The 26,303-nt window shown below is 43.7% G+C and overlaps 1 pseudogene; it reads left to right on the top strand.

Moving 5' to 3' along the window:
- LOC118357951 (F-box/LRR-repeat protein 17-like) overlaps positions 1–26,303 on the top strand; it is a 650,863-nt pseudogene that overhangs the window by 586,867 nt on the left and 37,693 nt on the right.

The following is a 26,303-nucleotide window of genomic DNA, read 5'->3' as shown; positions in this document are numbered from 1 at the left end:
ATCTGCAGGGCATCCTCATGCAGTATCAGCAGGACCTTTACGGGATCGAAGAGAGAGCACAAAAGGAAAAGCTCTCTCTGTGACCCCCATCCTGAGTGAGTCCGATCAAACCTCATCCTCAAACTGCTCTGCAGATGAGCAGCCCCAAGAGGAGGGTCACCCGCCAGCACTGAAGAGGCCACGGTCCCACAACTGTACAGCTACAACATTGTTGAGGGAGATACAGTTGAAGTGGGAAGTTTACATACACTTAGGTTGGAGTCATTAAAACTTGTTTCTCAACCACTCCACAAACGTCTTGTTAACAAACTATAGTTTTGGCAAGTCAGTAAGGACATCTACTTTGTGCATGACAAGTACTTTTTCCAACAAATGTTTACAGAGAGATTATTTCACTTATAATTCACTGTATCACAATTCCACTGAGTCAGAAGTTTACATACACAAAGTTGATTGTGCCTTTAAACAGCTTGGAAAATTTCAGAAAATTATGTCATGGCTTTAAAAGCTTATTTTCGGCTAATTGTCATCATTTGAGTCAATTAGAGGTGTACCTGTGGATGTATTTCAAGGCCTACCTTCAAACTCAGTGCCTCTTTGCTTGACATCATGGGAAAATCCAAAGAAATCAGCCAAGAACTCAGAATTGTAGACTTCCGCAAGTCTGGCTCATCCTTGGGAGAAATTCCCAAATGCCTGAAGGTACCACGTTCATCTGTACAAACAATAGCACACAAGTATAAACACCTTGGGACCACGCAACCGTTATACCGTTCTCCTAGAGATGAACGTACTTTGGTGCAAAAAGTGCAAATCAATCCCAGAACAACAGCAAAGGACCTTGTGTAGACTCTGGAGGAAACAGGTACAAAAGTATCTATATCCACTGATAAACGAGCCGTATATCGACATAACCTGAAAGGCCGTACGGCAAGGAAGAAGCCACTGCTCCAAAGACACCATAAGAAAGTCAGACTACAGTTTGCAACTGCACATGGGGACAAAGATCGTACTTTTGGAGAAATGTCTTCTGGTCTGATGAAACAAAAATAGAACTGTTTGGCCATAATGACCATTGTTATGTTTGGAGGAAAAGGGGGATGCTTGAAAGCTGAAGAACACCATCCCAACCGTGAAGCACGGGGGTGGCAGCATCATGGTGTGGGGGTGCTTTGCTGCAGGAGGGATTGGTGCACTTCACAAAATAGATGGCATCATGAGGTAGGAAAATTATGTGGATATATTGAGGCATTTCAAGACATCCGTCAGGACGTTAAATCTTGGTCGCAAATGGGTCTTCCAAATGTACAATGACCCCAAGCATTCTTCCAAAGTTGTGGTAAAATGGCTTAAGGACAACAAAGTCAAGGTATTAGAGTGGCCATCACTAAGCCCTGACATCAATCCCACAGAAAAGTTGTTGGCAGAACTGAAAAAGCGTGTGCGAGCAAGGAGGCCTTTACAACCCTTACTCAGTTACACCAGCTCTGTCAGGAGGAATGGGCCAAAATTCACCCAACTTATGGTGGGAAGCTTGTGGAAGGCTACCTGAAACGTTTGACCCAAGTTAAACAATTTAAAGGGAATACTACCAAATACTAATTGAATGTTGGAAAACTTCAAACCCACTGGGAATGTGATGAAAGAAATAAAATATTAAATAAATCATTCTCTCTACTATTATTCTGACATTTCACATTCTTCAAATAAAGTGGTGATCCTAACTGACCTATGGCAGGGAATTTGTATGTGGCTAAGGTATATATAAACATCCGACTTCAACTGCACATTCACAAAGCTGGAGAGAGATCGTGGAGCTCAGAGAGCTAGTCCACACACTCCAGACAGAACAGACCCACAAAGCAGAGCAGCACAACAACCCCCCCTCCCCCCTCATGAGTCCCTGAGGGCTGAATGTCGAGATAAAAGGCTGTCTGAGAAAGCTGGCTGCACTACGGACTGAGGTCAGATGTTTTTCAGCAGCAGGGACTGGGAGACTAGTAAGGATGGAGGGAAAGTTGAACGGAGCAAAGTACAGAGACATCCTTGATGAAAACCTGTTCCAGAGAGCTCAGGACCTCAGACTAGGGTGAAGGTTAACCTTCCAACAGGACAATGACCTTGTCTTGGCACACAGCCAAGACAACAAACGAGTGGCTTCGGGATAAGTCTCTGAATGTCCTTGAGTGGCCCAGACAGAGCCTGGACTTGAACCCGTTCGAACATCTCTGGAGAGACCTGAAAATAGCTGTGCAGGGACACTCCCCATCCAACCTGAGAGAGCTTGAGAGTATCAGCAGAGAAGAATGTGAGAAAGTCCCTAAATATATGTGTGACAAGGCGGGAGAAGAGAGACAACACTTTCAACAGCACACTGAACCAACAATGATGTGCGAAGTTGAGGGTGTCCCCCATCAGTTCCTGGTAGACACAGGATGCACCTATTCTACTATCAAGTTCCCTCACATACTACTGAAAGTGGAGTGGAAGTATCCACCAACCCTCCCTCTTCAACACCTGATCGCCCAGCAAGAATTATGATGATGCCACTCCAGCCGACGCCCACGCTGTCTGAAACCCAAGAAGTATACTGGCTAAAATGCCTACCCACAGGGCCTACCACCCCTCACATCCAGTTTAAGTTCAACCAACTGACAGTTCAAATCTACACTCTGCACCCATACAAGACTCCCCAAGCTGAGATCCATTGCACACTCAATGCAACAGAAACTGATGACTGCCCCTAAACTGAAGACTGGGACGAAGACATGATGCACCTGACCCAACCTATCAGGTGTTGTACCATTGTGTGTGGCCCAGAGGGGGTGGCAGCACCGGTCATCCTACGATCAAGGAACCTCCATGCACCCCTGGCCTGGACGGCTGAAGCATTAACAGCCATAGCACTCCTGAAAACAGATCTATCAGCGGCAGCAGCTCTGACTGCACCTGACTACAAGAACAAGTTCCATTTGGATGTTTCTGAAAAGGAAGGATTCACCTCATCTGTCCTATTCCAGAAAAAAAGAGGGGGAGATAAGGGTCTTGATGTACTACTCTTCCAAACTTGACCACATTGAGGTAGGACAGACAACATGCTCCAGAAACGTTGCTGCATTAGCAAAAGCTATTGAAAAAACAGCTCACCTCGTGATGTCACCCTTGAATCAGCCATCATCCCTCAACCAGCACCTGCTCAATTAGCTGAAATCATCGGATTGACGCAGGCCCTCATCAGAGGAAAAGGAAAGACTGTGAATATCTATACAGACTCAGCCTATGCCCATGGAGCAGTTCACACTGATGGACCCAGAACATTCATATTTTACGTACATGAAGCACATAGCTTGTTGGTTATCACACACGAAGGCAAAGACCCTCAAAAAGTCTTGCACATCTGGTGGAATATAACAGACACCTATGTCCACAAAAAAATATGACTGACTTAGTTTATGACGATTATTTATTTTGTAACGAATGCAACATATGTGGCAGCCACAACCTAAAGAAACCATATCAAAACATCAATGGGCTCATACCCATTACATAATGCATGTTTTCAGGATATTAGTATAGATTACACCGACATGGGCCCCGACAATGTATCTAAAGATAAACGCTATCTCCTAGTTATGATAGATAGGTCCTCCAAATGGGTAGAAGCAATACCAACAGCGAAGGAGGATGCTAGATCAGTCGTTAAGTGGCTACAAACCAAACTAATACCCAGGTATGGCATCCCAAGACAAATCATATTTGACAAATGGCTCACAAGATTTGGCATAACACACAGATTTGGATCTGTGTACCACTCCCGGTCCCAAAATCTGGTGGAACGTTAAACCAAAAGCTGAAAGCTAAGATAGCTAAGAGTCATGCCTGGTCCACCAAGGGAGGGAGGTCATATGCCCGCCCTTGATGTACAACAAATTGTAATGTCTAATTATGTGAAAAAACTGACGATTCTCTCTGCAGCACTCTCTACCCAGGTTCACAAGGTCCAGGAGAGGGAGTCTGCCGGGGGACACGCAACCACTGAAGGTAAAGGTTGGTGACTGGGTGAGGGTTAAAAGTCCACAAGAGAAAGTGGCTGGAACCCAGGTGGACTGGACCGTACGAAGTGAAGGAGGTTACTTCACACTCAGTCCAGGTCAAAGGTAAATCAGGCGCACCTTGGCACCACCTTACACATTGCACTCCAGCCCCAACTCCTTCCAGAACACTGACAGAGGTCAGAGCTGATTTGAACAGCCTAAATTTGATTCCAAATGAACATATTCCTGACTCGGGTAATGGGGCATCAAACCCGTATCCCTGATACATTCCTAGCACCACTCCCTTCAATCTCACACGCACCAAAACGCAGCACTACACCTACAGACCCACCATGCACACTAGACAAGGTTAGGAGCACCACCTTAAGTATACCCACGAATGCAACCACCACCATTATGCTATAGTTTTCACGTCTTAAAAGACGTGAAGAGGGGGACTCAAACATGTGGTTCCTACCAAATAGTTTGTTTTGCTTCATACTCTAATTCTATAGTTTTCACATCTAATAAGATGTGAAGAGGGGGATTTGTTATATAAATATATGTAAACATTCATATACATAGTTCATATATTATACAGCGCCAAGCCAAACCGCCTGACTATGTACCCCTGCTAAAACAGGAACTAGCTCACACAGCCAGCAATAAAACTACCCCCCCTAACACTATCTCCTCAGCTTTGATGTCTTACGACTCCAGGAAACAAAGACATTCCATCGCATGAACACATACACCCAGCCATAGTAAACTGCCCCTCTACCTCACGAACCCCTGACACAAACATAAACAGTCTTCTTTTAACCCTCCAGTTTACCTTCTGGTCAGTAAAGGTGCCCAGAACAGAAGACTGCATAAGGTGAATGCACCAATGGGGGCTTCTACTAAATGACTTAAATGTAAATGTAATGTAATGTTCACGGGTCCTATTAAGGAGAGCACTATTCCAAGCCCTAACGGGACCATTCAGAAGACGTCACGACTATTAAGGAGAGACTATACCTACTTTATTCTATGTACAAAAATGAATGTAACCTCTGTATAAGTTCTCTTTTTCACCTGACCCCTCATGGGGTTATATGAACTAGATCCGTGCACGATGTAGAACAAGATATCTTTAACCAATAAACAGCCTTTTTGATACACCTGATTCCACTCTGTCCAGCGTCGTTGATCTGCATTCCCTCTCCAGTAAGAAACACTAACACAAGCTTGTAGTGTCATTCCCAAGAAGACTTGAGGCTGTCATTGCTGCCAAAGGTGCTTCATCAAAGTACTGAGTAACAGGTCTGAATACTCATGTAAATGTAATATTTTTTAATCCATTTGCAAAAATGTCTAAAAGCTTGTTTTTGCTTCATCATTTTTGGGTATTGTGTGTAGATTGATGAGAAGATGTAAAAACAATTGAATTAATCAATTTTAGAATAATGCTCTAAGTAACAAAATGTGGGAAAAGTCAAGAGGTCTGAATACTTTACGAATGCACTGTATATTTATGAAATGGAGAGGTCGACATGAGGGCATACTTTGCTGTGTGTGTCTGTCTGTGTGCACGTTTGTGTTGTGTATGTTGTGTGTGTGTTTGTCTGTGTGTGTAATCTGTGGTATTTATTCTGTTAGTGCAGCTCTGATAGGTTGAAATTATGTTTACTTAATAGAAGGCAGATCATCTCATTGAGACTGGGCCGGTCTCAAGCTTTGACCTGACCAGCACCTGACCTCATGCTCCACTTCTAGAGACAATTATGCATTTTTCCCCATTACACTATATTTAGCCTCACATACGCATATTTCAACAAAATCTCACAGATTGACACATTTTCAATTCAGGGGCATTTATTCCAAATGGTTATGGTAAGGGTTAAGGTAAGGGTTAAGGTAAGGGTAGAGGTAAGGGTTAAGGTCAGAATTCATGTAAGGGTTAAGCAAAAATAAATGACAGATCAAGCACCTAGCACTGAACACATGACCATTGGCACCAGAGCTCAAGGCTTAGGCCCAGCTGCCATCCGCATCCACAACCCCCTAGCAAGCCTACTTGATGGTGCTCTCCTTAATAGTGCTCTCCTTAATAGTGCTCTCCTTAATAGTGCTCTCCTTAATAGTGCTCTACTTAATAGTGCTCTCCTTAATAGTGCTCTCATTAATGGTGCTCTCCTTAATAGTGCTCTCCTTAATAGTGCTCTCCTTAATAGTGCTCTCCTTAATAGTGCTCTCCTTAATGGTGCTCTCCTTAATGGTGCTCTCCTTAATGGTGCTCTCCTTAATGGTGCTCTCCTTAATGGTGCTCTCCTTAATAGTGCTCTCCTTAATAGTGCTCTCCTTAATAGTGCTCTCCTTAATAGTGCTCTCCTTAACAGTGCTCTCCTTAATAGTGCTCTCCTTAATGGTGCTCTCCTTAATGGTGCTCTCCTTAATAGTGCTCTCCTTAATAGTGCTTTCCTTAATGGTGCTCTCCTTAATAGTGCTCTCCTTAATAGTGCTCTCCTTAATAGTGCTCTCCTTAATAGTGCTCTCCTTAATGGTGCTCTCCTTAATGGTGCTCTCCTTAATAGTGCTCTCCTTAATGGTGCTCTCCTTAATGGTGCTCTCCTTAATGGTGCTCTCCTTAATAGTGCTCTCCTTAATAGTGCTCTCCTTAATAGTGCTCTCCTTTGCCCCTAGTTTTTAACGCATCACCCAATGTCTTGGGGACCTGGACAAACGTCAAATATAGCATTGAATCTTTAGTGACCTGGCTGTATGTATTTGCAAGAAGATCTAATAGTTTATTTTAGAAATGTGACTAATTATGGATGAACACATTTAATTCTGCGTGGTCACAGGGTTAATTCCACATGGTTTCAGCGTTAAAAGAGAAACAGCTCAAAAGGTTAATAGTTTAGGTGTGAATTCCGAGTGGTTAAGGTTAGGGCTGTGGTTTGGGTAAAGCTTAAAACAAAATAATGAAAAACAACGTGCCGTTTCCATCAACCATCATCAATTATTCTCACGGCTTGCTATAGCTTTGTGAACTGTGGTGGCGCAGTGATATAAGCAGCGTACTCTGGCTCTGAGCCTCGTGAGTTCACGGACAATCGATTAAGTGTTTTTTTGGTGAGCGGTGAGGAAGGCAATTTAGATCAATGCTATTCAGGGAAAACAACATTAAGGCTAAGTACATAAGAGAGTGTGCAGTCAAAGGCTGACTTTGTCTTTCACCTCCTCTTTCATCCCTTTTTTATCCCCCTCTCATCCTTCACTCATTAGTGATGGCGTGAGTGTGTTGAGAACAAAGCCAAGACACTCCTAATCGATCACAGAGCAGCACTCCACTTCTCCATCTGCCCAGAAATTGACAGGTTGAGGGTTGATTGGAAAGGACAGGCCTTGCTTGTGTGTGTGTGTGTGTGTGTGTGTGCACGCGTGTGCGTGTGCGTGTGTGTGTGTGTGTGCACATATGTGTTTGTTTCCAAACACACGGTAACTATTCAAACTCTGCTACGAAGAAACAAAAAGGGCCATGTTCCAAAATGAGAGGTCTGTGTTTCACTATGAACATGTAGGGAGGGACACAGTGGATCACGCAGCGACATCCTCTGATCAGTGGTGGAAAAACAACGCTCAGACATAATTTCCAAACAAATCATTATTGTTTAGTGAGTCCTCCAGATGAGAAGCAGTAGGGATGACCAGGGATGTTCTCTTGATAAGTGCGTGAATTGAATCTTTTACCTGTCCTGTTATTTTCTTTAAGGAATGTAGTGAAGTAAAAGTTGTCAAAAATATAAATAGCAAAGTACAGATACTCCTAAAAACTACTTAAATAGTACTTTTTACTTTTGAAGTATTTTGACTTAAGTACTTTACGCCACTTCTCAGGTCATCATGTCATCTGTGAATTCAGCTGTGGTTCAGCTTTCTATTATCCAGACCGTCACCCAGAATAAACCACAGGACCGATTATACATTCTCACTCCTTTACATTCAAAGGGCTTTATTTGCATGGGAAACATATGTTAACATTGTAAAGCAAGTGAAATAGATAATAAACAAAAGTTTTAAAAATTATAAAAAATGAACAGTAAACATTACACTCACAAAAGTTCCAAAAGAATAAAGGCATTTCAAATGTGATAATATGTCTATATATATATAGTGTTGTAATGATGTGCAAATAGTTAAAGTACAAAAGGGAAAGTAAATAATCATAAATATTTCTCTCTCTCCCTATCTCTTCCTCTCTCTCTCATGTCGATAAGCATTTGGCTGCTTAACTGACATTGTGTTAATATCTTCTATGTCTCCATAGCTCTGATAGTGATCGGTCAGTACAGCAGTACCATAGAGACAGTGGATGCAGGCTGGTGTAAAGCGATCACTGACCAGGGAGCTACACAGACCGCTAAGAGCAGCAAGTCACTACACTACCTATCAGCTTGCAGTCCTTGAAAAAGCCAAACACCTTAAAAGGTCCTTCATCTTCATCAATGAGGATTTCTCAGATGCAGTCTGTCAAAGAAGAAAGGAACTAATACTAGCTATGAAGGCTGCAAGAGAACGAGGTGACATAGCATAACATGTTTGGACATATAAATACTGCAAATCTACCGAATAAAGGTATGTTAATTGCTCACTTGAATATATACAGTTTAAGGAACAAAATTCATGAAATATGCTGTCTTAGTGCAGTCAAACAATATTCATGCATTGGCAATATCAAAGACTCTCTTGGACTCTTCTTTCTCAGGCGGCTGAGATCTCTACAAATGGATACCAGAGGTACAGAAATTGATATGGGGGTACAGTAGAGTTGCAGTTTACATCCATAATCATATTCCAGCAGAACAACATTCCCCCCCCCCCCCTTTAAGATTTAGATGCACTATTGTAAAGTGACTATTCTACTGGATGTCATAAGGTGAATGCACCAATTTGTAAGTCGCTCTGGATAAGAGCGTCTGCTAAATGACTTAAATGTAAATGTAATAAATGACTTAATGTTGAATGGATTAGAGGGGGTACAGTAGAGTTGGGGCTACAGTAGAGTTGTGCATTGACCACATTGGAAACCTATACTAGTTGGTTTCTGCTATTGGCCACCTAGTGCTGATGTGAAATATCTTGAAGTAATTTGTGAAATATTTGTATCAATCACATTTACTAACATGGCTGAACATTGTTCCAAAGTTGTATCAATGGCAATAGGTTGCAGTGATCATAACTTTGTTGCATTCACTAGGAAAACTAAAATACCAAAAGGCTGGCCCTAAAATAATCTACCGAAGGTCCTACAGAGGGTTCAATCAGGACTCATTTGTGGATGAGATTAAGAATGTGCAATGGTTAGAAGTGTGTAGTAAGAATGATCCTGAAATGTCACTAAGTTTGATATTAAATTATTTCTGAGTATAGGTGATAAGCACGCCCCTTTAAGAATATACACGGTGAGGTCAAACGGTGCCCCATGGATTGATGATGAGCTGAGAAATGTAATGATTCAACGTTATGATGCCAAAAAAAGTAGCAGATAAATCTGGCACTCTGTTTGATAAGCAAAGTTCTTGTAAATGAAGAAATCTTGTGACCAAGCTCAACAAAGGAAAGAAGAACGGATTCTATCAGCACAAAGATTATGAAGTAAAGGGTGATGGGAAAAAGCTGTGGAGAATGTTGAACACTACAATGGGTAGGATTTCAAACATGTCTGCCTCTTTTGTTGAATCAGAGGGTATATTTATTACAAACCACATGCCATCGCAAACTACTTTAATTAATATTTTACAGGCAAAGTGGACAAGTTGAGGAATGCTATGATTCCAACTGATGGCTCCATATCATATACCCTTACAAAATGTTATATTATGAAGGAGAGGCAATCATGTTAGAATTTCACCAAGTGTAAAGGGATAAGGTAGAAAGGATGTTGTTGTCTCTTTCAGATGGCAAGTCACCTGGCACAGGTGAATGCAAATTCCTAAGAGTTACAGCTAACCAAATATCTCAACCAATCTCTCATATTTTTTATTAGTGCTTGATGTATGGGGTGTGTCCAGAAGTCTGGAAAAGGTTATTTCACTACCTAAGGATAAAAAATATGCATTCACTGGTCCTAACAGTTGCGAGGGTTGCCTTCCAGAGAGACATCAGAGATTGTAACGTTCTTTGTTTCACGGAAACATGGCTCACTCGGGATACGTTATTAGAGTCAGTACAGCCACCTGGTTTCTTCATGCATTGCGCCGACAGAAACAAACATCTCTCTGGTAAGAAGAAGGGTGGGGGTGTAGGCCTTGTGATTAACAAGACGTGATGTGATCATAACAACATACAGGAACTGAAGTCCTTTTGTTCACCTAACCTAGAGTTCCTTACAATCACAGGCTGACCGCATTATCTACCAAGAGAATTCTCTTAGATTATAATCACAGTCATGTATATCCCCCCAAGCAGACACATCGACGACCATGAAAGAACTTCATTGGACTCTATGTAAACTGAAAACCACATATCCTGAGGTTGTATTTATTGTAGCTGGGGATTTTAACAAGGCTAATATGAAAACAAGGCACCCTAAATTTTATCAGCACATCGAATGCGTGACCCGGGCTGGAAAAACCCTGGATCATTATTATTCTAACTTCCGCAACGCATACAAAGCCCTCCCCCGCCGTCGTTTCGGCAAATCTGACCACAACTCCATTGTTTTGCTCCCAGCCAATAGACAGAAACTAAAACAGGAAACACCCATGCTCAGGTCTGTTCAATGCTGGTCCGACCAATCAGATTCCACGCTTCAAGATCAGTTCGATCACGTGGACTGGGATATGTTCCGCATAGCGTCGGACAATAACATTGATGAATGCACTGATTCGGTGAGCGAGATTATTAGAAAGTGCGTTGGTGATGTTGTACCCACAGCGACTATTAAAACCTTCCCAAACCAGAAACCGTGGATTGATGGCAGCATTCGCGCAAAACTGAAAGCGCAAACCACTGCTTTTAATCATGGCACGGCGACCGGAAACGTGACCGAATACAAACAGTGTAGCTATTCCCTCCGGAAGACAATCAAACAAGCTAAGTGTCAGTATAGAGACAAAAGTAGAGTCGCCATTCAATGGCTCAGACATGAGAGGTATGTGGCAGGGTCTACAGTCAATCACGGAATACATGAAGAAAACCAGCCCCATCACGGACCACGATGTCTTGCTCCCAGACAAACTAAACATCTTCTTTGCTCGCTTTGAGGACAACACAGTGCCACTGATACGGCCCGCTACGAAAACCTGATACGGCCCGCTATGAAAACCTCACACTCAACGTCAACAAAACAAAGGAGATGATTGTGGACATCAGGAAACAGGAGAGGGAGCACCCCCCTGTCCACATTGACGGGACAGTAGTGGAGAGGGTAGTAAGTTTTAAGTTCCTCGGCGTACACATCACGGACAGACTGAATTGGTCCACCCACACAGACAGCGTTGTGAAGATGGCGCAGTAGCGCCTCTTCAACCTCAGGAGGCTGATAAAATTTGGCTTGTCACCAAAAGCACTCAAAAACCTTCTACAGATGCACAATCGGGAGCATCCTGTCGGGCTGTATCATCACCTGGTATGGGAACTGCTCCGCCCACAACGGTAAGGCTCTCCAGAGGGTAGAGAGGTCTGCACAACGCATCACCGGGGGCAAACTACCTGCCCTCCAGGACACCTACACCACCCGATGTCACAGGAAGGCCATAAAGATCATCAAGGACAACAACCACCCGAGCCACTGCCTGTTCACCCCGCTTTCATCCAGTAGGCGAGGTCAGTACAGGTGCATCAAAGCAGGGACCGAGAGACTGAAAAAGAGCTTATATCTCAAGGCCATCAGACTGTTAAAACCTGTTAAGCCTACCCCCTACTTTTTCGAACATTCTGTTAAAAATCACGCAACATTTCAGCGTCCTGCTACTCATGCCAGGAATATAGTATATGCATATGATTAGTATGTGTGGATAGAAAACACTCTGACGTTTCGAAAACTGGTTAAATCACGGCTGTGACTATAACAGAGCCTGCGTTTCATCGAAAAGCGCAAGAAAAACTGATCACTGAAAACTGGAAAATATATCAATGCGCCACTTGCATGTATTGTCTATTAGAAAGCAAATTAAATGGGGCTGAGATTGCAAGTCCTACAGCTTCCACAGGATGTCGCCAGTCTTGTCAATTGCCTGCGCTTTGTTTCTTGGCCAAACGAGTAAGAGAGAGCCCATTCCTTCCGGTCTCCGACAGGATGTTTTGGATGAGAAATTTCCGGACATGATTTCAAGATGTGGAGCTATTGAATACACATCGCCCCGTGATCAATTTGATAGATTATTAACGTTTACTAATACCTAAAGTTGGATTACAAAAGTATTTCGAAGTGTTTTGTGAAAGTTTATCGTCAACTTTTTTAATTTAAAAAAATGGCGTTGCGTTTTAAAAAGCTGTTTTTTTCCTTGATCACACACTTTCCATAGATCGATATTTAGGGTATGGACCAATTTAATTTGTTTACCTTTATTTAACAAGGTAAGTCAGTTAATAACAAATTCTTATTTTCAATGACAGCCTAGGAACAGCGGGTTAACTGCCTGTCACAGGCAGAACGACAGATTCGTACCTTGTCAGCTCAGGGGTTTGAACTTGCAACCTTCTGGTTACTAGTCCAACGCTCTAACCACTAGGCTACCCTGCCGCCCTAATCGAAAAAAAGACCCAACAGTGATGTTTATGGGACATCTAGGAGTGCCAACAAAGAAGATCGTCAAAGGTAATGAATGTTTTATATTTTATTTCTGCATTTTGTGTAGCGCCGGCTATGCTAATTATTTTGTTTACGTCCCCTTCAGGTATTTCGGGGTGTTGCATGCTATCAGATAATAGCTTCTCATGCTTTCGCCGAAAAGCATTTTAAAAATCTGACTTGTTGGCTGGATTCACAACGAGTGTAGCTTTAATTCAGTACCCTGTGTGTGTGTTTTAATGAACGTTTGAGTTTTAACGAGTGCTGTTAGCATTTAGCGTAGCACATTTGCATTTCCAGATGGCTAGATGGGACGCCTGCGTGTCGGGTGGAGTTAAGAGGTTTTAAACAGCCACCACTGACATTGAGTGGCTGCTGCCAACATACTGACTCAATTCCAGCCACTTTAATAATGGAAATTGATGGAAATAGATGTAAAAATGTATCACTAGCCACTTTAAACAATGCCAACCTGTTGAGGCGAGTGGTTCCCCTAGCCCCGTTCAGCTGAAAAGGTGGCGCAGGGAATGCAAAAATATTCTTTAGAAATATTTAACCTCCACACATTAACAAGTCCAATACCTCAAATGAAAGATAAACACCTTGTTCATCTACCCAGCGTGTCAGATTTCTAAAATGTTTTACGGCGAAAACACAACATATATTTATGTTAGACCACCACCAAACCAAAGACAAAACGTAGCCATTTTTTCCAGCAAAAGATAAAAATCACAAAAGCAGGATTTAAAAAACAAATCATTCACTAACCTCTTGAAAAACTTCATCAGATGAAAGTCATATGATATGTTACACAGTACATTTATGTTTTGTTCGATAATATGCATTTTATATCCATAAACCTCGGTTTACATTGACGCCATGTTCAGAAAATCCTCCAAAATATCCGGAGGAATTATAGAAAGCTACGCCAGATAATAGAAATACTCATCATAAACTTTGACTAAAGATACATGTTCTACATATAATTAAAGATACACTGGTTCTTAATGCACCCGCTGTGTCACATTTTTTTTTTACGTTACGGAAAAAGCCTAACATTGCAATAATCTGAGACGGCGCTCAGACATAACAATATTTCTCCACCATGTTGGAGTCAACAGAAATACAAAATTACAACATAAATATTCCCTTACCTTTGATGATCTTTCATCAGAATGTAGTGCAAGGAGTCCTAGTTCAACAATAAATCGTTTTGTTTCATAATGTTCAATACTAGTGTCCAAGTAGCAGCATTTGCTATCACTTTCAGCTCACATGCCCAAAAAATGACTTCTGGTCCAAGATAACTTTGCGTCAAAACTTCCAAAAGACATATTACAGGTCGAAGAAACTGGTCAAACTAAGTGCAGAATCAATCTTCAGGACGTTATAATCATATATATCCAATAACATCCCAACCAGATCATTCGTTTTCATCTGGGGCTGATTGGAACAGCCGTAACACTCAAAGACAAATGCGCCACAACAAAATGGCATTCTCTTGCGACACGGACTACTTTCCTTCCCATTAGGTCAAAGTTCACAGCAAATGCTCCATTACACTTTCTACTGAATTAGGGCATCTAGTGGAAGACGTAGGAAGTGTTTCCAGATCCATAACTTGTTGGGAAGGGAGGCGGCGATGACGTCAAAGTTGCCCCAACTTTCAGGATTTCAAAACGTGTTTGGAAGATTGCCTGCCCTGTGAGTTCTGTTATACTCACAGACATAATTCAAACGGTTTTAGAAACTTCAGAGTGTTTTCTACCCAATATTAATAATACTATGCATATATTAGCAATTTAGGACAGATTTTGATGCAGTTCACTATAGGCATGCAATTCATCCAAAGTGGAAATACTGCCCCCTATATCTAACTGGTTTTAATACATACCCTCCATCACTCATCTCAAATGTATATGTATATACTGTACTCTATATCATCTACTGCATCTTGCCATCTTTATATAATACATGTATCACTAGCCACTTTAAACTATGCCACTTTGTGTTTATATTCCCTAAATTACTCATCTCATATGTATATACTGTACTCTATACCATCTACTGCATCTTGCCTATGCCGTTCTGTATCATCACTCATTCATAAATGTTTATGTACATATTCTTTATCCCTTTACACTTGTGTGTATAGGGTAGTAGTTGTGGAATTGTTAGGTTAGATTACTCGTTGGTTATTACTGCATTGTCGGAACTAGAAGCACAAGCATTTCACTACACTCACATTAACATCTGCTAACCATGTGTATGTTACAAATAACATTTGATTTGATTTGAAGATATAAAAACGCTTCAAATGGCTCAAAACAGGGCTGCTAGATTAGCTCTTCATTACTCTAACAGTATGGCTATTATCCAAATGCATCCGAATCTCTCATTGGCTTCACTTTAAAAAGAAATTACTATCCAGTCTTCTGATTTTGTCACGTCCTGACCTTAGTTCCTTTGTTATGTTTCTTGTTTAGGTGGGTCAGGGCGTGAGTTGGGGTGGGCAGTCTATGAGTTCTAGTTTTGGTTTTCTATGTGTTTGGCCTGGTAGGGTTCTCAATCAGAGGCAGCTGTCAATCGTTGTCTCTGATTGAGAACCATATTTAGGTAGCCTGTTTTTCCCACATGATTTGTGTGTAGTTGTTTTCTGTTTTGTGTGTTTGCACCTTACAGGACTGTTTCGTTCACTCTCTTTGTTGTTTTGTTAATTAGAGTTCAGTTGATTTATTAAATATTAACATGGACAAATACCACGCTGCGCTTTGGTCCATACGACGACCGGTACAGAAACAACCACCACCAAAGGACCAATTAGGACAGCAGCTGCGCACAACACTCACATTAACATCGGTACAGAAACAACCACCACCAAAGGACCTAACGGCAAGGGACCCTGGGCACATGGGAATATTGCCGCCCCAGGGAAAAGCAAATAAGGATAGCATTGATTTGATCAGGTAGGAGACCTGAGCCAACTCCCCATGCTTAAAAACGTACTGGTCAAACCGTGTTATGCGGTGGAGTGCACGGTGTCCCCAGTACGCGTGCTTAGCCCGGTGCGCTACTTCCCAGCTCCCCGCATCTGCCGGGCTAGGGTGAGGATCCAGCCAGGGCAATCGTTGTCTCTGATTGAGAACCATATTTAGGTAGCCTGTTTTCCCATGACTGTTTCGTTCACTCTCTTTGTTGTTTTGTTATTCAATGTTCAGTTGATCTATTAAATATTAACATGGACACATACCACGCTGTGCATTGGTCCGATCTTGACTACTCTTCCTCAGATGACGAGGAGAACCGTTACAGATTTTCTCTAGGAATGTTATATTTTTCAAAAAACCACAGTATTTTTCCATCCAGTTAGTATATACTAGCAACACGCATAATCACCAAACCAGACAGGCAAATTCAGGGCAGCTAAGACAACCCAAGCCAAGGACAAATTGCCTTAAATCTACACTTTTATATAGCGCCATAGCTGAATGGAACTCTTTACCAATCCATATTTCTCAGGCAAAAAGTAAATCTACCTTCAAGAAAAAAATAAAAGAACATCTAGTGCGATAGACAATACAACTGGACAGCAAATAGAAAGCATCAACTGAATGTTAAATGTGTTTTCTGTCAGGTATTTTAATTACATGTATTGTCTACTTGTTGAAATTGCAGTTGTTTGTAATGTCAAAACTACCTGGGCCTCATGTGACAAGGTAAGACGATACAGGGACACGTCTGCCATATTTATGTGACACCTACAGGTAACTGCCAATATAATGGAAACAGGAGTAAATTAGGGATACAAAGTATATTGAAAGCAGGTGCTTCCACACAGGTGTGGTTCCTGAGTTAATTACGCAATTAAAACATCCCATCATGCTTAGGGTAATGTATACAAATCCTGGGCAGGCCATTATTTTGGCTACCATGGCTATGCCCCTATAGGATGACAATGCCCCAATCCACGTGGTATGAATCGTCACTGAATGGTTGATGAGCGTGAAAACTATGTAATGGCCTTGGCTATCTCAGTCACCAGATCTCATTCCAATTATGGGAGATTCTGGAGCGGAGCCTGAGATAGTGTCTTCCAACATCATCAACAAAACACCAAATGAAAGAATATATCATGGAAGATTGGTGTCACTTCCCTCCAATACTTCCAGACATTTGTATAATATACGCCAAGTCATTGGAAGCTGTTCTGGCAGCTTGTGGTTGCCGAATGCCATATTAAGACACTTTATGTTGGGGTTTCCGTTATTTTGGCAGTTACCTGTGTGTGTGTGTGTGTGTGTGTGTGTGTGTGTGTGTGTGTGTGTGTGTGTGTGTGTGTGTGTGTGTGTGTGTGTGTGTGTGTGTGTGTGTGTGTGTGTGTGTAAAGAGTAGTGTGCCAGCTCTTCCCAAAATACTGTCACACACACACACATGTGATGTGAGGCCATCAATGTCCAGGTCAGAGGATGACCAATTAAAAAGTGTCCAGGGGAGAGCGTGTGATGTCCATAATCCACTGCCCCCTGTGCCCAATGTGTGCTGGTGTATGAGGATGGAAGAGGACATCATTGTAATGTCCCTTTGATATAATAATAAAGTGTAAATCCTATATTAGCGCTAAGAGATTTACATTGAGTGAACAAAACATTAGGAACACCTGTTATTTCCAAGATATGCAATGTCCAGGTGAAAGCTATGATCTGTTATTGACATCACTTATTGGCATCACTAGAATTAGTGTATATGAAGGAGAGGAAAAGGGTTAAATAAGGATTTTTTACTTGTTATGGTTGCAATCCCGTTAACGGGATAATTGTCATCAACAACCGCTGAATTGCATAGTGTCACATTCAATGAATATTACAAAAAATATTTATATTCATGAAATCACAAGTGCAATATAGGAAAACACAGCTTAGCCTTTTGTTAATCCACCTGTCGCGAAAGCAATTCAAGCGTTTGTGTAAGTTTATTGATCGCTCGACAAAACATTGTGTACACTTAGCATCAAGTAGCTTGTTCACGAAGAAAATCAGAAAAGCAATCAAATTAATAATTGACCTTTGATGATCTTCAGATGTTTTCACTCATGAGACTCCCAGTTACACAATAAATGTTCCTTTTGTTCCATAAAGATTATTTTTATATCCAAAATACCTCCATTTGTTTGGCGCGTTATGTTCAGAAATCCACAGGAAAGAGCGGTCATGACAACGCAGACAAATTCCAAATAGTTTCCGTAATGTCCACAGAAACATGTTAAACGTTTTTTATAATCAATCCTCAGGTTGTTTTTAAAATATATAATCGATAATATATCAACTGCAAATGTCTTTAACTGTAGGAGAGGCAATGGCTGCCCAAACTGTTGCGTGAGGAAAACTCATGCGAACACCTGATGCAATGGTTATCTTTCTGGATAATTTTTCAAAATAAAAGCTTGAAACTATGTCTAAAGACTGTTGACAACTTGAGGAAGCGATGGGGAAAGGAATCTGGTTGATATCCCTTTAAATGGAGCAAAGGGAGGCTATGGAACATGAAGTTTTAAAAATAGAAGCCACTTCCTGGTTTGATTTTCCTCAGGGTTTCGCCTGCAATATCAGTACTCACAGACAATATTTTGACAGTTTTGGAAACTTTAGAGTGTTTTCTATCCAATACTAATCATAATATGCATATATTAGCAACTGAGACTGAGGAGCTGGCCCTTTACTCTGGGCACCTTTTCATCCAAGCTACTCAATACTGCCCCTGCAGCCATAAGAAGATAACAAACCAATTAGGCACATTTGGGCAGTCTTGATACAATATTTTGAACAGATATGCCATGGTTCATTGGATCAGTCTAAAACTTTGCACATACACTGCTAGCATCTGGTGGCCAAAATCGAAATTGCACCTGGGCTGGAATAATACATTATGGCCTTTCTCTTGCATTTCAAAGATGGGACAAAAACAAAACAAAAAACACGTTTATTTCTTTGTATCATCTTTAACCAGATCTAAAGTGTTATATTCTCCTACACTGATTTCACATTTCCACAAACTTCAAAGTGTTTCCTTTTAAATGGTATCCAGAAAATGCCTATCCTTGCTTCAGGTCCTGAGCTACACTGAGTTTAAAGAACATTAAGAACACCTTCATAATATTGAGTTGCCCCCCCACCACCCCTTTTGCCCTCAAAACAGCCTCAATTCATCGGTGCAAGGACTAAACAACGTGTCGAAATCGTTCCACAGTGATGCTGGCCCTTGTTAACTCAAATGCTTCCCATAGTTGTGTCAATTTGGCTGGATGTCCATTGGGTGGTGGACCATTCGTGATACACACAAGAAACTGTTGAGTGTGAGAAACCCAGAAACGTTGCAGTTCTTGACACGAAGCTGTGTGCCTGGCACCAACTACCATACCCTGTTCAAAGGCACTTAAATATTGTGTCTTGCCCATTCACTCTTTGAATGGCACACATCCATAATTCATGTCTCAATTGTCTCAAGGCTTATTAAAAAATGTGCATAATATAGAACTAGGGATGTAAGGGCATACATACATCTGTGTGTAATAAAGATGAATATGTATATAATACATGTATAGAGGACTATGACGGGACCTTAGGGAGCCCTCACTGATGAAGTGGTCCATGTTAACATCATTATATAGAACAGGGTCTACATGGATCATATTTATCTCTGTGTAATTATGGGTAAGTACATTACAGCACATGTGATCAATTTGTCTCTATGATCATTTAGCTGGACCCTCTCCTCCTGTGACCTTACAATCAATATCTATAGCCACGCACACACACACACACACACACACACACACACACACACACACACACACACACACACACACACACACACACACACACACACACACACACACACACACACACACGCGCACACACACACACACACAGTATTGCAACGTTTACTGTAATAACTACATTAAACAGTAAGGTAACTGTATCTCAATGACCATATTCCAGAGGGAAGTGTAATTGATACTTATTTTTCTGGTCTGTAGGAAATATATATACATATATTTATTTGAAGTGCGTATGCTAGGAGTGAGGACTCTGGAGTTAATTCCACTAAGTGGAGCAGTAATTTGCGGTATCAAAAATGTATTAGTGATTCAATGGGCCGTGAACAGTAGAAGCCCAGACGAAGATGCTTTCTTGGAAAGGTAGAGACGTGTTAGGTCTCCAAGGTCATAGAGTGCAAGGCCATACAGGAAGAAGACTCTCTAGGTTTTGAAGCTGTTCTTAGTCTCAGTTCCCTGAAAGCATGTTTAGCATTGCAAATGAAGCCAGTAGATTGTGCAGTTTGTAGAGGCATGGGGATTAGGCTAGTCAAGGCCTGGGCTGTAATTGTGCCTAACGTCAGTTTGTTTGGTGAGTCTGTGGAGAGGAGAGCTATTGATGATCAAGTCACATACTGAGTGATAGAGGAAGAGCAATCAACTGTATATGAACTATAAACAGGAGATAGATATTGGTTTTATGTCGATGTCACTGTGGGAGAGAGAGGGGGCATTTATTATCCCCATGTAGCCCCCTAGGGCAGGTGTGGCCATGCCCTCCATGCAACATTCCCTTCCTACTCCCTTATCCCTCTACCCATGTTACCATCATCTCCACAATGGGCCCTCCTTGATCCCTCTCTCATTCTTTTCAACTCCTCCTCATTCCCCTCTATCTCTAAGACTAGATATCCATGTATAAACTCCTCCTCATTCCCCTCTATCTCTAAGACTAGATATCCATGTATAAACTCCTCCTCATTCCCCCCTATCTCTAAGACTAGATATCCATGTATAAACTCCTCCTCATTCCCCTCTATCTCTAAGACTAGATATCCATGTATAAACTCCTCCTCATTCCCCCCTATCTCTAAGACTAGATATCCATGTAATAAACTCCTCCTCATTCCCCTCTATCTCTAAGACTAGATATCCATGTATAAACTCCTCCTCATTCCCCTCTATCTCTAAGACTAGATATCCATGTATAAACTCCTCCTCATGCCTCTCCATCCTTCTATCTCTAAGACTAGATATCCATGTATAAACTCCTCCTCATGCCTCTCCATCCCTCTATCTCTAAGACTAGATATCCATGTATAAACTCCTCCTCATTCTCCTCTATCTCTAAGACTAGATATCCATGTATAAACTCATCCTCATTCTCCTCTATCTCTAAGACTAGATATCCATATATAAACTCCTCCTCATTCTCCTCTATCTCTAATACTAGATATCCATATATAAACTCCTCCTCATTCCCCTCTATCTCTAAGACTAGATATCCATATATAAACTCCTCCTCATTCTCCTCTATCTCTAATATGTCACGGTTCATGAATCCACTGCCTCTCTTTCTCTTTCTCTCTCTCTCTCTCTCTCTCTCTCTCTCTCTCTCTCTCTCTCTCTCTCTCTCTCCCGTGTTTGTGTGGGCGTGGTTCCCAATCTCGGCCTGATTGTCTGCTCCAGCTGGAACCACTTATCTTCCCTTTATATGTTCTGTAACCAGTGTTTCTTGTTGTCAGATCGTTGTTACTTCCCTGAGGTTGTGTCGTGTGTCTGTGCTCTTCTCTCGCCGCCCTTGTGTGGATTATCTGCTGTGCTCCTTCCTACCCATCCGGACACACTCCCCTGGATTTCTCAGCACGCTATCATTGGAAGATGCGCCCTAGTCCCTGGGTCGGATTCCGTCTGAGTACAGTCTGTCTGTCCTGTTGCTGTTGTAAACTGTAGTCATTAAACCATCGTTGCTTGCATCTTGCATCCGCCTCTGTATTGTCACAGAACGATCTGACCCTACCATGGATGCAGCGAGTTCAACGAGTCTGACCGAATTCATTTCCCGAAGTATCACGAGAATGGATCAACAAGAGGAGAACATCTCCAGCACAGATCGGGCAGTACAAGCCCTTGCGACGCAGGTATCCCAGCTGATCCAACAATTACAACATCTGAGGGGTTCCGCTGCGCCACCTACACCGGCAGTTCAACCCGCCCCGCCAGAGCGGGATTCCCAGCTAGAGCCACGGCTACCGACACCAGAGGGTTATTCAGGTGATCCTGAGTATTGCAGAGCCTTTCTTACGAGATGTTCCATGCATTTCTCGTTGCAGCCACGGACCTTCAACCGTGAACAGTCTAAGGTAGCATTCATACTCACACTGCTATCAGGCAAAGCGGCTCTTTGGGGAACGGCGGTGTGGGCGAACCAGGACCCATGCTGCACCTCTTTCCAGACACTCTCCGAGGAGATGAGAAGGGTCTTCGATCGGGCCGTGGCGGGTAGGGAGGCGGCCAGACTACTCGCTGACCTTCGCCAAGGAGACCGTTCAGTATCGGAATACTCCATCCAATTCCGCACTCTGGCCGCAGAGTGTCAGTGGAACGAGGAGGCGCAGTGGGACATGTTCCTGCATGGGCTGGAGGACCGGATCCAGAAGGAGATTTATGTTCTGGACCTTCCCAGGAGTTTAAATGGACTAGTGGAACTAGCCTTGAGGGTCGACGCTCGTCTGAGTCGTATTGGCCGCCGAGCATGCCCTAACAGACCGTATAACGACACGGAGGGCGGGCATGCCAGCGGCGGGAACACGGCCAGTTCAGCCTCCGCTCACGAACCCATGCAGCTGGGAAAGCTCGCCCTCCCGGGAAGAGAGGGAGAGGCGGAGATCCCAAGGACTCTGTCTCTACTGTGGTAGAGCGGGCCACTTTATCCACTCCTGCCCGGTAAAAGATCAGGCCCGGTAGTAAACATGAGGCTACTATCGGGTGGTGTCACCACAGAGAAGACCTCATCATCTACTCTCCTCCCGGTAAGACTAAGATGGGCCACCCACACGCACGACACCCAAGCCTTACTGGACTCAGGAGCAGAGGGTAATTTCATGGACTTCAAGCTCGCTCACAAACTCCAGATTCCTATCACCTCACTCACGCACAAGATATCCGTCAACGCTCTCAATGGTCAAGAACTCCCCAACATTTCTCACACCACTGAACCTATCACACTCATCACTTCTGGCAATCACACTGAGACACTATCATTTCTACTCATGGACTCACCCCTTGCACCATTAGTTCTCGGCCACCCTTGGCTCACCCAACACAACCCCAGAGTTGACTGGGGTCATAACTCTATATCCATGTGGAGTAACAAGTGTCTTGAGTCCTGTTTAGTGTCTGCCTGTTCGTCTGTGTCTGATTCTGTGTTTCTAGAGGAGGCAGTGGATTTGTCTAACGTGCCCGTTGAATACCTCGACCTGAAGGAGGTGTTCAGTAAGTCCCGTGCTGCTTCTCTTCCTCCGCATCGTCCCTATGACTGTGCAATAGAATTATTGCCAGGTGAGTCTCCGCCTAAAGGCAAGTTATATTCACTCTCTGTTCCTGAGAGGGAGGCTATGGAGAGATACATCTCTGATTCTCTGGCATCTGGATTCATTCGTCCTTCCTCTTCTCCAGCGGGGCGGGGTTCTTCTTTGTGGGAAAGAAGGACGGATCTCTGCGTCCTTGCGTTGATTACCGTGGGTTGAATAACATCACAGTGAAGAATACCTATCCCTTACCGTTGATGTCCTCAGCCTTTGAAAGGTTACAGGGAGCATCCGTGTTCACTAAGTTGGATTTACGTAATGCTTATCATTTGGTTCGCAATAAGGGGGGACGAATGGAAGACCGTTTAACACCCCAGAGGGCACTTCGAATATTTGGTCATGCCTTTTGGGCTATCCAACTCCCCAGCGGTTTTCCAGGCACTCGTCAATGACGTGCTGAGAGATATGATTGATCAGTTCATATATGTTTACCTGGATGACATACTGATTTTTTCTTCTTCTCTCCAGGAACACGTTCAGCACGTCAGACGAGTGCTTCAGAGGTTGTTGGAGAATGGACTTTTTGTCAAGACGGAGAAATGCATTTTTCATGCACAATCCGTTCCATTCCTAGGTTACATCGTCTCGACTGAAGGTATTCGCATGGATCCTGACAAGGTTAAGGCTGTGGTGGATTGGCCAAGCCCAGATTCCCGTAAGGCCCTACAGAGGTTTCTGGGATTCGCCAATTTCTACCGGCGTTTCGTTCGCAACTTTAGTCAGATAGTCGCTCCTCTTACCGCCTTAACCTCCCCCAGAGTGCCGTTCAGGTGGTCCGATACAGCCGAGGCTGCATTCGCCAAACTCAAGAGCCGCTTTGTTTCGGCTCCCATCCTCATAGCTCCCGATCCCTCGCGTCAGTTCGTAGTAGAGGTGGACGCTTCAGAGGTGGGGGTAGGTGCGGTACTTTCCCAACGTTCCTCTTCTGACGACAAGATGCACCCTTGTGCGTTCCTTTCCCATCGGTTATCACCTGCGGAACGCAACTACGACATTGGCAACAGAGAGTTGTTGGCAGTGAAGTTAGCACTGGAGGAGTGGCGCCATTGGTTAGAGGGTTCGGGGGTACCTTTTATAGTTTGGACCGATCACAAGAATTTGGAATATATCAGAACCGCTAAGCGACTCAACTCCAGACAAGCGCGGTGGGCACTCTTTTTCGGACGTTTTGACTTCTCTCTCTCGTATCGCCCGGGTTCCAAGAATGTCAAACCCGATTCCCTTTCTCGCATTTTTGACCATTCCGAACGCCCATCCACTCCCGAGTACATCCTACCCGGGACCCTAGTGGTATCCACACTCACATGGGAGGTTGAATCGAGGGTCAAAACGGCCTTAGAAGGGGTAACGCCTCCGCCCGGTTGCCCGCCTAATCGGTTGTTTGTGCCGGAGGGGTGTCGGTCCGATGTTATTCGGTGGGGTCATTGCTCCAACGTAGCGTGTCATCCAGGAGTCAGCCGCACTAGCTTTTTGGTTAAGCAACGCTTTTGGTGGCCACTGATGGCTCGTGACATTCACAGTTTTGTCTTGGCTTGCTCGGTTTGTGCCACTGGGAAGACTTCTAATCGACCCCCAGATGGGTTACTCCAACCGCTGTCGGTCCCTTCGAGACCCTGGTCCCACATCGCGCTAGATTTTGTTACCGGCCTCCCGCCCTCCCAGGGCAAGACGGTGGTGTTGACCGTGGTGGACCGGTTCTCGAAGGCGGCTCATTTTATTCCCTTGCCTAAATTACCATCTGCCAAGGAGACAGCGGTAGCTGTCGTGGATCACGTCTTTCGCTTACATGGCCTGCCGATGGACGTAGTTTCTGACAGGGGGCCCCAATTTGTGTCCAAGTTTTGGCAAGAGTTTTGTAGGTTACTGGGAGCGAGTGTCAGCCTGTCTTCAGGGTTTCATCCCCAGAGCAACGGTCAAACGGAGAGGGCCAACCAAGATTTGGAGAGAGTGTTGCGATGTTTGGTTTCTAAGAATCCCTCTTCCTGGAGTCAACAACTCTCTATGGTTGAGTACGCTCACAATTCATTGCCAGTGGCAGCTACGGGTCTCTCTCCGTTTGAGTGTAGTTTAGGTTACCAGCCACCTATCTTTCCCAGTACGGAGTCCGAGGTCACTGTTCCTTCCGCTCACGCTTTCATCCAGAGGTGCCGTCACGCATGGAGCAGAGCCCGTGAGACTCTTCTTCGGGTGGGGGCGCGCACCAAGGCTAAGGCCGATCGCCACCGGTCGAAGCCTCCGGTATACGTCGTTGGCCAAAGAGTGTGGCTTTCTACTAAGAACATTCCACTCCGATCCGTTTCGAACAAACTTGCCCCCAAATTTATCGGCCCGTTCAGAGTCACCAGGATCATTAGTCCGGTGGCGGTCCGGCTCAAGCTTCCTCCGGCGTATAGGAGAATTCATCCTACCTTTCATGTGTCTAAAATAAAACCTGTGTTTCAGGCACGCATTAACCCGCCGGTCCCGGTTCCGCCCGCCGCCACGACTTGTTGATGGGGAACCCACCTTTTCTGTCAATTGTATTTTGGACTCTAGAAGGAGGGGACGCGGATTCCAGTACCTGGTGGACTGGGAGGGTTACGGCCCGGAGGAGAGAAGTTGGGTACCTGCTAGGGACATTCTGGATCACTCCCTTATCGATGATTTCAATCGACAGGTAAATTCGCCTGGGAACGCCAAGAGGCGTTCCTAGGGGGGGGGGGGTATTGTCACGGTTCATGAATCCACTGCCTCTCTTTCTTTCTCTCTCTCTCTCTCTCTCTCTCTCTCTCTCCCGTGTTTGTGTGGGCGTGGTTCCCAATCTCGGCCTGATTGTCTGCTCCAGCTGGAACCACTTATCTTCCCTTTATATGTTCTGTAACCAGTGTTTCTTGTTGTCAGATCGTTGTTACTTCCCTGAGGTTGTGTCGTGTGTCTGTGCTCTTCTCTCGCCGCCCTTGTGTGGATTATCTGCTGTGCTCCTTCCTACCCATCCAGACACACTCCCCTGGATTTCTCAGCACGCTATCATTGGAAGATGCGCCCTAGTCCCTGGGTCAGATTCCGTCTGAGTACAGTCTGTCTGTCCTGTTGCTGTTGTAAACTGTAGT

Source organism: Oncorhynchus keta, chromosome 25 (genome assembly GCF_023373465.1).
Source record: "Oncorhynchus keta strain PuntledgeMale-10-30-2019 chromosome 25, Oket_V2, whole genome shotgun sequence".
Lineage (NCBI taxonomy): Eukaryota > Metazoa > Chordata > Actinopteri > Salmoniformes > Salmonidae > Oncorhynchus > Oncorhynchus keta.
This window is presented reverse-complemented; position numbering and strand designations above follow the sequence as displayed.